The 12,830-nt window shown below is 45.5% G+C and overlaps 1 pseudogene; it reads left to right on the top strand.

Moving 5' to 3' along the window:
• Positions 1-12,474: 12,474 nt before the first annotated feature.
• LOC109737761 (uncharacterized) lies at positions 12,475-12,830 on the top strand (annotated as a pseudogene).

Below are 12,830 nucleotides of genomic sequence, written 5' to 3'. Positions count from 1 at the left end.
ACACAACGGCGATATTTGATGTCAGGTTCTTCAGATCAATTCAAGGATTCAAAGACGACGACCGCGGTTCAGAAGCAAGCGCCAGGAGAACTAACCTCGAGTTATTGTTTCCTAGAGCTCAAAGCACCATTACCCGTAGGCATCACTAGGTTTCCTTGACCATGTGCAAATCCAGGTACAGACACATTATTCAATCCAACGCTTGAATTGAGTTGTAAGCATGAGACGTTAAGACAAATAGTAAGGAAGAAGATCTTGCGGAGCTAAGCATCAAGTCTTTGTAGATTACTTTTTAGAAGGTAAGGTAACATGTTCTAGCATATATGAATGGAAATAAAACTTTCTATTGGCTATTATGGGCAATAATTTACCGCGAACCGGGTATCATACGTTGTGGACCTCACGTCGTAGTCTTCCTGTTATTGATCCATCATTAAACCAACTTGCTCAGAAAAGACGAAAAAACTCTCTCTCCTTTGGTCTCCAGACTACAAATGTAGAACTATATGCACTTAGAGCTTGATAAGCCCATAATGAACAACCGGAATGTATTTCAAAATATCATGGAAATGCGTCCACTCGCATGTCTTATAGGGCAGTCAGATTGGGCATGAACACAATGTGGGGTGCGGGCGTGCATCTGGCCTGCCTTCTAGAACACATACAACTTTATTCACAAAAGAACAATACGGCTGCAAGTTTTATATAACAGACTTTTTATGTCAGAAATATAATAACCCTTAACACCAATCAGTTGTTGTTGACGAGAAACACCCACACAGAGAAGACCATTGCTGCAGCAAGGAACCATTGGCAGTGCCATGATGACTCCACCAAGGAAACCATCCTTGAGTTTTTTTGAGCCGCTTGAGCTACCAAGGCTGTTGGGGATCTAAAACCGATGAACGCACCGGCTGTGATGGCAAAGTCCTTGGATCAGAAAGATATATATTGATGAAGAAAGAATCCGTCCCCCACAACGGTTGGGAAGGAAGAAGAGCATTAACCATCTTGCAAAGGAACCACAAACCAACTGTGGAGACCAGAAGAGATCCCACAGATCTGGGGACATAAAACATCATAGGACCTTCATCCACACCGGTTCAGACATCGTCAAGGTAGGGAGAGACAGAAGACAGTATTCCAACACATCATCACAGCCACCACTTCGTCAATGTCACCGGAGAAACAAACGCCAAATATGAATAAACAAAGCGGACCGACATGTCCTGCTACTCTTGCCACTAACGAGGCCGCCAAACAGTGAAGAGGAGGGGCGATGCAATGGCAGCAACTGTTAGAATTAATGGGCTAGGCCCATAGCAATTTCTGAAATCTTAAAGCCCATGTGTAAAATGGCAAGTGGTGGTGCTAAGTTTAGTCCCACCCCGGAAGTTGAAGAAGAGTTGGACCTCTTTATATAGTGGGTTCTCTCCACCACTCTAAGTGGTGTGTGAGAAGAGAAAGGGAAAACCACACGCGCGCGCTCGCTCGCCTCGCCGTGGCGAGGCGTACATGCGCGTGAATGGTCCGCCGAAATCCGGTCCGTCTCCTTGCAGGAGCTCAGCTTCCTTTTGCCTTTTATTTTTATGTCTTGGCAGACAAGTTTTTGATTACTTGTTCGGGAAGTATACGAATTAGAAATCGAGTCGGTTTGGGATTGTGGTCGCGACACAATACCGCCTCTGGTCCTAATATATATACAGCTACCGGCTGCGGCCAGAGACACACCGAAAAACACCTAGGGTTTTGCCTCATCTCACAACTTGCGCCGCCATCGTAGTCTACTCCATCCCAAACGCCGGCGTGCATCGGCGCGTGGGAGAGCAGGTCTCCGGAACCGTTCGTCTTTGCGATCCTGCACCGGGAGAGGACGAATTAGGTTTTTGGGAAGCGCTGTGCGCGACTGCTCAAATTCGTCATCATGGGTCGTCTTCCGTCCAAGTCGGGCGGTGCTACTCATCGTCGTATTCATCGCCGTCAGCAGCAGATCGTCGCCAACATCGTCATCAACACTGTTGCACCCATAATAGCTAACGATCAGTACGTCCAACACCCTCTGTTCATGTCTATTTCTACAGCTATTGTTACGTGTTTGCTGCTGTTATGCATGTCTTGCTGTTCTTCTATTTTGCTAGATTATTGCATGCTAGTATCTCTTCTAGTCATGAATTGTTTACTGGAATTAATCATGAGCTTGCCTAATATTCCAACAATCCAAAAACCTAATTATAGGCAATTTCCTGAGTTAACTATGGCTGGATTCGCTGATGCACTGAGGCCGGATAAGTTTACCGGTGTGCACTTTAAGAGGTGGCAGGTGAAGACCACGCTCTGGCTTACTGCTCTGAAAGTTTTCCACGCTAGTGTTGGTGCTCCAGAGGGAATGACCGACGAAGATCGGAGAAAATTCCAGGAAGCCAATACTATGTTTGTGGGATGCATTCTGAGTGTTCTTTCTGACCGTCTGTGTGATGTGTACATGCACATAAATGACGGAAAGATTCCGTGGGATGCACTGAATGCAAAATTCGGTGCAACAGATGCAGGCAGTGAACTGTACATCATGGAGAGTTTTCATGACTACAAGATGGTGAATAACCGTTCTGTGGTTGAACAAGCTCATGAGATACAGTGCATTGTGAAGGAACTTGAACTCCTTAAATGTGTTCTACCCGACAAATTCGTGGCTGGGTGCATGATTGCAAAGTTGCCTCCTTCATGGAGGAATTTCGCCACAACTCTGAAGCATAAGAGACAGGAGATATCAGTTGAAAATCTGATTGCATCTCTTGATGTTGAAGAAAAAGCTCGGGCTAAAGATACTACTGAAAAAGGAGGTGAGGTTCAGCCTACTGCTAACATGGTACAGAGGTACCCACAGAACAAGAACAAAGGGAAGAACAAACCTGTTTTCAACAAGCCTACCAAGACTACTACCTTCAAGAAGAAGAAGTTCAACAAGGCTGAGCTAGAGTGCTACGCCTGTGGGAAGCCTGGACACTTTTCCAAGGAATGCCCTGAACGTGCAGACCGCAGAGGGAAAACAAGCTCCAAGACTGTCAACATGGTGACCGCTAGCAATACTGATGGGTATGGTAATTTACCTATTGTGCTTTCAGTATTTCAATCATCTTCGTGGTGGATTGATTCGGGTGCTAACGTTCATGTGTGTGCTGACATCTCCCTGTTTACTTCTTATCAGGTCGCAAGGGATTCTTCCGTCCTAATGGGGAATGGGTCACATGCTTCTGTTCGTGGCATTGGCACGGTGGATCTGAAGTTTACTTCGGAAAAGATCGTGCAACTAAGGAACGTGCAGCATGTCCCTACTATGAACAAGAATCTAGTTAGCGGCTCCCTTCTATGTCGAGATGGATTTAAGGTAGTTTTAGAGTCCAATAAAGTAATCGTGTCAAGATTTGGACAATTTATAGGAAAAGGCTATGAGTGCGGAGGCTTGTTCCGCTTTTCTCTTTCAGATTTCTGCAATAAGTCAATAAACCAAATTTGTGCTAGTGTTAATGATGATGCAAGTATTTGGCACTCTCGTTTATGTCATATTAACTTTGGTTTAATGTCTCGGCTATCCAGCATGAGTTTAATTCCGAACTTCACAGTTGCCAAAGGTTCTAAGTGCCATAGTTGTGTGCAATCTAAGCAACCTCGAAAGCCTCATAAGGCTGCCGAGGAGAGAAACTTGGCACCTCTAGAACTCATACATTCTGATCTTTGTGAGATGAATGGTGTGTTGACAAAAGGTGGAAAGAGATATTTCATGACTTTGATTGATGATGCGACTAGAATTTGCTATGTTTATTTGTTGCAAACTAAAGATGAAGCATTAGACTACTTTAAAATCTATAAAGCTGAAGTTGAAAATCAACTAGAGAGAAAGATCAAGCGTCTTAGGTCCGATCGTGGTGGAGAGTATTTTCCAAAAGTTTTTGATGAATTTTGTGAGGAACATGGTATTATTCATGAGAGGACGCCTCCCTATTCACCTCAATCAAATGGAGTGGCCGAGAGGAAAAACCGCACATTGACTGACTTGGTGAATGCCATGTTAGACACTGCTGGTTTATCTAAGGCATGGTGGGGGAAGGCTCTATTGACTTCATGTCATGTCCTGAATAGAGTTCCCAACAATAATAAGGAGAAAACCCCTTATGAGGAGTGGGTTGGGAGAAAAGCATCACTTTCTTATTTGCGCACTTGGGGATGTTTGGCAAAGGTCAATATTCCTATTCCTAAGAAACGCAAACTTGGACCAAAGACAGTGGATTGTGTCTTTCTAGGGTATGCTCAACGGAGCATTGCTTATAGGTTTTTAGTGGTAAAATCTGAAGTACCTGATATGCATGTTGATACTATAATGGAATCTCGTGATGCAACATTTTTTGAGAACATATTTCCTATGAAAGATATGCATAGCATTGCTAGATTTTCTTCTGAGATAATTCCTGAATCTAGTACAACTGATGAATATTTTGACCAATCACATGAGGAAGTCCTTGAGAAGCATAACAATGAAATTCCTAGAAGGAACAAGAGACAAAGGATTGCAAAATCCTTTGGTGATGATTTCATTGTATACCTTGTGGACGACACACCCAAGACGATTGCAGAAGCATATGCATCTCCGGATGTAGATGATTGGAAAGAAGCTGTTCATAATGAGATGGACTCAATTCTTTCTAATGGAACTTGGGAACTAACTGATAGACCATATGGTTGTAAACCTGTGGGCTGTAAGTGGGTGTCAAAAAGAAGCTAAAGCCTGATGGTACTATTGATAAGTACAAGGCGCGGCTAGTGGCCCAGGGCTACACTCAGAAAGAAGGCGAAGATTACTTTGACACCTATTCACCCGTTGCTAGAATGACCACCATTCGAGTGTTACTTTCCTTGGCTGCCTCTTATGGTCTTATCATTCATCAAATGGATGTAAAGACAGCTTTTCTCAATGGAGAGTTGGAAGAGGAGATTTATATGGATCAGCCTCACGGGTTTGTGGTTAAGGGTGAAGAGAGAAAGGCGTGCAAGTTGTTAAAATCTTTGTATGGTCTGAAACAGGCACCTAAGCAATGGCATGAGAAGTTTGAAAGAACTCTGACTTCGGCAGGATTTGTCATTAACGAGGCTGATAGGTGTGTTTACTATCGCCATGGTGGGGGCAATAGTGTCATATTATGTTTGTATGTGGACGACATACTGATCTTTGGTACAAACATTAATGCAATTAATGAGGTCAAGTCTTTTCTATCAAAAAGTTTTGACATGAAAGATCTGGGAGAAGCCGATGTAATTCTAAACATCAAACTTATTAAGGATGAGAGTGGGATTACATTAACGCAATCTCACTATGTTGAGAAGGTCTTGAACCGATTCGGTTTTATGGATAGCAAGCCTTCTCCAACACCTTATGATCCCAGCGTGACACTCAGAAAGAACAAGAAAGAAACGAGAGATCAATTAAGATACTCTCAAATTGTCGGTTCACTCATGTACTTAGCTAGCGCTACAAGACCAGATATCTCTTTTGCTGTGAGCAAACTGAGTAGGTTCATGTCCAACCCGGGTGATGATCATTGGCATGCACTAGAAAGGGTCTTGCGCTATCTGAGAGGTACTATGAGTTACGGAATTACTTATTCAGGGCATCCTGCTGTGCTAGAAGGATATAGTGATTCAAATTGGATCTCTGATGTTGATGTACTTTACGCAACAAGTGGGTATGTATTTACTCATGGTGGTGGCGCAGTGTCATGGACGTCTTGCAAGCAAACCATATTGACGAGGTCAACTATGGAAGCAGAATTAACTGCTTTGGACACAGCTACTGTTGAGGCAGAATGGCTGCGTGAGCTCTTGATGGACTTGCCGGTTGTTGAAAAACCTGTATCGGCTATTCTTATGAATTGTGATAACCAAACGGTTATCGCTAAAGTGAACAATTCTAAAGATAATGCAAAGTCATCAAGACACGTGAAAAGACGTTTGAAGTCTGTCAGGAAGTTGAGAAACTCCGGAGTAATAATTGTTACGTATATACAAACAGACAAAAACCTGGCAGATCCCTTTACAAAGGGACTATCACGAAATGTGATAGATATTGCATCGAGGGAGATGGGTATGAGACCCATAGATGTTACACCATAGTAGTAACCCAACCTTTGTGATTGGAGATCCCGTGAATTAGGATCTGGGAAGAACAAGCTATTGGTTAACTGAGGAGAGTAATAACTTATGATCGTCTCCAAGTGAAGATGCAAAACTCAGAGCTGTAAGGCAGGTTGGCAACATGCCTTAATGTGGTTCTATTGGCTATAATTAGCAAAGATGCTGTCCTACAGAGCAGTCTTGAAAGAACACACCTATATGAGTTCTGACTGTAAACGTCGCAGTCTATGAGATTTGGGTGATCTCTAGTAAGCTCACGAAGAGACTAGGGAGTATGACGTATAAGCTCCAAACCGCGGGGTAGCCTACTGGCGGTCAGGTACTGGTTAAGACTTTGAGTGAAACCTGTTCACACAAAACTAGCAATTCAAGGCATAGTCCATTGTCAAGTTGTGAATGAATATAGCTTAAAGTTCTAGGCAGAAGTTCAACTTAACAGTCTCTGCTGAAACACTGGTATATTAAACAAGTGGTGAGAGAAGGCAAATCTCTAAATGGGTATTTGAGATCTGGTGGGGGATTGTTAGAATTAATGGGCTAGGCCCATAGCAATTTCTGAAATCTCAAAGCCCATGTGTAAAATGGCAAGTGGTGGTGCTAAGTTTAGTCCCACCCTGGAAGTTGAAGAAGAGTTGGACCTCTTTATATAGTGGGTTCTCTCCACCACTCTAAGTGGTGTGTGAGAAGAGAATGGGAAAACCACACGCGCGCGCTCGCTCGCCTCGCCTTGCCTGGCCGTGGCGAGGCGAGGCGGCGCGTACATGCGACATGCGCGTGAATGGTCCGCCGAAATCCGGTCCGTCTCCTTGCAGGAGCTCAGCTTCCTTTTGCCGTTTTATTTTTACGAGTCGGTTTGGGATTGTGGTCGCGACACAATACCGCCTCTGGTCCTAATATATATACAGCTACGGGCTGCGGCCAGAGACACATCGAAAAACACCTAGGGTTTTGCCTCATCTCACAACTTGCGCCGCCATCGTAGTCTACTCCATCCCAAACGCCGGCGTGCATCGGCGCGTGGGAGAGCAGGTCTCCGGAACCGTTCGTCTTTGCGATCCTGCACCGAGAGAGGACGAATTAGGTTTTTGGGAAGCGCTGTGCGCGACTGCTCAAATTCGTCATCACGAGTCATCTTCCGTCCAAGTCGGGCGGTGCTACTCATCGTCGTATTCATCGCCGTCAGCAGCAGATCGTCGCCAACATCGTCATCAACATTGTTGTACCCATAATAGCTAACGATCAGTACGTCCAACACCCTCTGTTCATGTCTGTTTCTACATCTATTGTTACGTGTTTGCTGCTGTTATGCATGTCTTGCTGTTCTTCTAGTTTGCTAGATTATTGCATGCTAGTATCTCTTCTAGTCATGAATTATTTACTGGAATTAATCATGAGCTTGCCTAATATTCCAACAGCAACGGCTAGGGTTGGGATCGTACACCAATCGTTCTGGTGCATCACCTCCTAATTCTCTGTGGTATATAAAATGGGCAAAACATCAGGATTGCTATGTATCACTTGAAGTGATACATGCGCCTTGCGTCGCTCATGTCTTCGCGCCGATCGCTTAGGTCGCTGGCATAGGGTGGGCCGAGCCATTAGCTCCGATCGCTAAGTTCTATAACGTAGTGTAGCGTGGATCTCTGGGTTTTTTGCTTTCTGTTTTTTTTTTCATTTTTCCACTACATAAAAATACCAAAAAAGTTCATGAATAAAAAAAAGTTGCATGTATTTGAGAAAATGTTTGTGATTTTGAAAAAATCAATCATGAAAAAAAAGTTCACGAATCCAAAAAAAGTCGGTGAATCCGAAAAACATTCATGAATTCAAAAAATGTTCAAAATTCAAGAAATTTCACGAATTAAATAAATTTGTCAATTAAAAAACAGATTGTAACTTACAACTAAGTGAATTTTTTTGAAATTCAAAACATTTTTGAAAACTGCAAACAATCTTTAAATTTATATGCATTTTGTGAAATACACATTTTTTGGAAATGTTAACAATTTTCGGAAATCCAAACAAAATTTTGAAGATTTCTTAGTATTTTTTGGAATTTATGAAATTTAAGAAACAAAAAAGAGATGAAAAACACAAAAAAGAAAAGAAAATAGAAAAAACAAAAAAAAACCTAGAATTTTTTTTGTTCATGAACCTTCCGGTAGGTTACCAAAAAGAAAACAAGGATGGATGGATCGACCGTGATACAATAGAAGTGTGGCTTTTGGATTGTTCTTACGGACTGGCGTGACATTAATTACCTAGTTGCAAATCACGGGGAGCCCTATAATGAGAGTTTGTGGGGGTGGGTCTGAGTGGGGTGTTATTTCAAGTCTCAACATGAATGTTTCTGTATCCGGAACCAGAAAACATGTCCTTGTTGGCAACGAGTTGAGACCGAGCATATAATAACAATTAGACACGTGAGTTGTATATAAAGCATACCGAACTCGACACAAAGTCGAGATATGCAAAAAGTTCAAACCGTATACAAGGTAGGCAGTCTACGTTGGTCTCCTGTTATATATACTAGCCTCTGTCGTTGATCCTCACGACCCATCGTACGTACGTGGAGTAGGCTAGGTTAATCAAATAAGGATCCTGCTCCATTCCGTTGTTGATTGATCCCTTCGCTTCTGATACATCGCGTACGTGCTGCAGCAGGCCATGGACGACTACAAGGTCTTCCTCACCCCTCCACCCTCACCGCCCATCTTCGTGCCTCCATACGACCGTAGCTCCTACTATTCCCTGCCAGCGCCCTAGACCATCACGATGGATGCCGATGGCGGACATGGCTACGGCTACTGCGGCACTCCGAGCTACCCGCCGTCTCCTTGGCTGCCGCAAGCCTCGGGGAACGGGGTGGCCCCGAACTGTCACGGCTTTTTCGACGGCCAGTTGCAGCAGGCGGCACCAGTTCTATTTTACGCGCTGCCGAGGGTTGGAGGTGAGACCGGCACCATGCAGCCGACGGTGCCGCCGAGCCCATAAACGGAGCCATGGTAGCTGGCGCCCTAGTAGTCGATCAAGGCGTACAGGGTGCTCTATGTTCCCAAGAGTCGGACCACACGCTGCCAGTCTTCGAAGCCATCTGCCAGTCTTGGGAAGTTACAAAGAGTAGCATAGTATACGTACGTAGCTTGTTGTCCATTTTATGCCCCGTCAAGGGGCCCTACGTACCTCTGAAGATCACCTTTTACCGGCGACAAGGAGGATCGACGACGACGGCGCAGATTCGTTCTAGCATGTATAATGCCCGTGCGCTTTAAACACTTGATACCATACATTACTTGTAGTTAAACCTCTTTTTTATCCAATGTTGAATCGTGTATGGTGTTTGCAAGAATTCTTGATATGGTCGCCTTTTCATCGCCCTAATCTTGAGACAGTATTTGTACATGAACATGCTCGCCCAGGTTACCAACAATGTGCCTCCCTTCTTTTGTTGGACGTTGATTTTTTCCAGCATTGCTACTCCCCCTCCCCCTTCGCGTCGCCCCATGGGGAAAAGGGGAGGAAACCCTAAATCTCGCCGCCGCCGGTCCCCCTCCCTTGCCTCCACCTCCCACGCCGCCGCCGAGGGGCGCGCCTAGGCGAAGTCTAGTCGGCGCCGGCGTCGGCGGGGTCTTTCCCACCTGTTGCACGGTGGGGCGGGCACGGGCCGTCGTCCCTAGGACAGAGCGTGGTGCCGGCACCGGACATCATGGGGACAACGCCCAGTCGCGGCGACATGCGCGTCTATGTCGCTGGCACGGCAGGCAATGTGATGATTGGCCGCTCCTTTGGTAGCGGACGATTCTTCGGGCGTTTCACGCGGGTTGCCTCGGTCAGATCCAGCCGGATCTAGCGCCCGCGGCCCATCTGGCGGTGAGGGCTGGGAGCTCCCGTGCATAGGGTGGTGGTGCTGGTGGGGTATCCTTCGTTCCCAGCTTTCGGACGATGGCGTGCGGCGCGGGCGGGCTACTCCCGTGCCCATCCTTGGCAGCGGTGGTGGTGGATCTTCTCCCCTCCTTCGTTGGATGGGCGACTGTTGGTGGCCTTGCGTTGGTCTGCTCCAGTCGCAGGGATGGGGTGAAGCAGTGCTTCGAGGGGGTGGGAGGGATGTGGAATCGTCCAGGTCGTGGCCGAGTGCCGCTCCTCCCCCTTCCCCTTTCCTCGTCCTGAAGCTTCCTGGTCATGATCCATGCGATGCCTGCGGAGGGATAGTCGTTGTCGTTTTGGCGGTGGATGGAGTTGGCTTTATCCAAAGCCATCTCCTATGATGTTACTGGGACAATCTTGATGCACGGAGGCGGCCCTGGCGGTGGGAGGCGCATTGGTCTTGGGCAGATTGCGCAGCTCGGGTGCGGGCAAGCAGACATGGCCGCTCGGGCGGCATGGATGCGGGTGGTTGGCGGAGCGGGGGCGCGACGGTGAGGTTGGATAACACATCATTTGCCCAGTCTTTGTACTAGGCGACGGTGGCGTCCCGAACGTCATTTCCTCCCGCAGGCTCCGTCGTGGCGTTCCCACTCCCTCCAGGTTACTCCAGGTGATAACCTGATATGCGGGATCAGACAGTGGCGGCTACGTGGTCATTCCCTTGTTGGAGGCATCGTTTTGGAGTCCTCGCTCCGCTGTCGGCCGTCTCACCTCTCCATGGTGATCGCTCAAGGTGGTCTCCGTCGGCTCAAAGCGGTTCTCTTTTCCCCATCTGTATTTTGCTTGCTAGTCGTTAGAGTGGTGTGTCGGTGCTGGCACCTTTGTATCTCGTCTTAGGTGTGTATATTATGTGTGCTGATGGTGTGCTGTTTGTATGGTTTTCTCGGATATACTGGTGATGGTTACTTTATTATAATATAAAACATGAAAACCCTTTTTCATCTTTTTCTTGGACGTTCTAGTTTCTATGGACTCGGGTTATCGAGGTGGCTGGTGGGTGGGGTGCGGTCTCCTCTCCGTGACTCGCTTCCGAGTGTGGTCGGTCAGGTAATTGTTGTTTTTCATTTTAGTTTTTAACTGCATTTTTGGGAGGCTTTAGAGTATTCGTTTGCTAGAGTCGATGTACCTGCAAAGGACAAAGAAAACAAGTACTTAGATTGACTGCTAATTTCGTCCTAAAAAATAAACCTGCTTAAAAAGGAAGATAGATAGAATAGGCCGTCGTGGTGAACCAGTGCTCTAATTCCACTTTTAGTGAAACACTACTGATTTTTCATTGAAAAAATGGAACGCTTATTCTTGTTTTTTTAACATAACGCTAATTCGTTTTTCTTTTGCTCACAATGTTTTTCCTTTTCTTCATTAGAAGAGAACGTCGAGTTTAAGTTTTTCAGAGAATGCTAATTCGTGCTGAACCACCCAGCTTGATATGGCCCGCCGTCACTTAAATATCCAACTCCAAACAAAGAAAGGCCCAAGGTCTAGCTCGTCGAGAGAACGTTTCGGTCATCTTCTTCGTGAAGATACTGACAACTCTTCTAGTGGCGTCTTGGACGGGATCCCCTATTTGGCACGTGAGGCGGCTGTAGTCACCGCAGCGCGCACCCTCCAGCGCCCTCCCCCTCCCTTCCCTCCCCCCTCCCCACGCGCTGTTGGGCCGTCCAATGCGCGACGGGGCGGGGGCGGGGGCTCCCTTTTTTGTTTCATTTTTACTTCTCCTTTTTATTTTCCGCTCCTGTTTTACTCTATATTAAAATAATTCAGGATTACAACAAGTTATAAAATTTCAGAAAATTTCGAATTGTTAAAAATATATCTTGAATTCAAAAAATGTTCACGATTTTAAAAACAACGAAAAAAGATTTCAGTGAGTTTTCATATTTGATGAAAAAATCTTTATTATAATTTTTTAATAATGAAGATAATTTTTTTATTTGCTGCGCACATTTCAAATTTGATGAACATTATTTGAAACTTGATGAACGAAATTTTATTCAAGCACACTTTTTTGAAAAAATGATGAACATTTTTTTAATTCACTCAACAATTTTTTGTTTGATGAACATTTTTCTGAAAAAATGATGTTTTTTAATTTAATGATTTTTTTGAATTTGATGAACATTTCTTGAAAACAATGAACAAAAAATAGAATTTGGTGAACGTTCTTTTAGTTTGATAATTTTTTAATATTACTGAATATTTTGTAAATCTCATGAACAAAAAATTGAATTCGATGAACATTATATGAATTTTGAACTTTTTTTACATGGTTGAACATTTTTTGAATTCAGCTTGGCAACTTGTGCTCTCCAGATTTGAAGGAACTTAGCTAGCTCACCTCACACATAACAGCCATATACGACAACAATGGAGCAAGCGGCGAGCAGCACGGAGGAGGAGGTCAGCCTCGAGCTCACCTTGGCCGTGCCGTGAGCGTGGCGCCGGCTGCGCCCCTCCCCGGCTTCTTCCTCTGCGTCTACTGTGACCACAAGTTCCACAACGCGCAGGCGCCTGGCGGTCACCAGCATGCGCAAAAGCAAGAGCGCGCTGTTGCCAAGCGTCGCTGGGAGACCGCTGCCGCCACCGCGCAGGCTTGGATGGCATGGAGGGCTGCCGCCGCTGCTCCGATACCTGATGAGCCTACGGCAGGCGGTGTGCCACACAAGCGCAGCGGGAGCTCGTCGGAGCGCGACCACGAGCTGGACTTGTCTCTCAGGCTATAA

This window comes from Aegilops tauschii, chromosome 7 (genome assembly GCF_002575655.3).
Source record: "Aegilops tauschii subsp. strangulata cultivar AL8/78 chromosome 7, Aet v6.0, whole genome shotgun sequence".
Taxonomy (NCBI): Eukaryota; Viridiplantae; Streptophyta; class Magnoliopsida; order Poales; family Poaceae; genus Aegilops; species Aegilops tauschii.
Note: the sequence above shows the minus strand (reverse complement) of the source record. Positions and strands in the feature narration are given on the sequence as shown.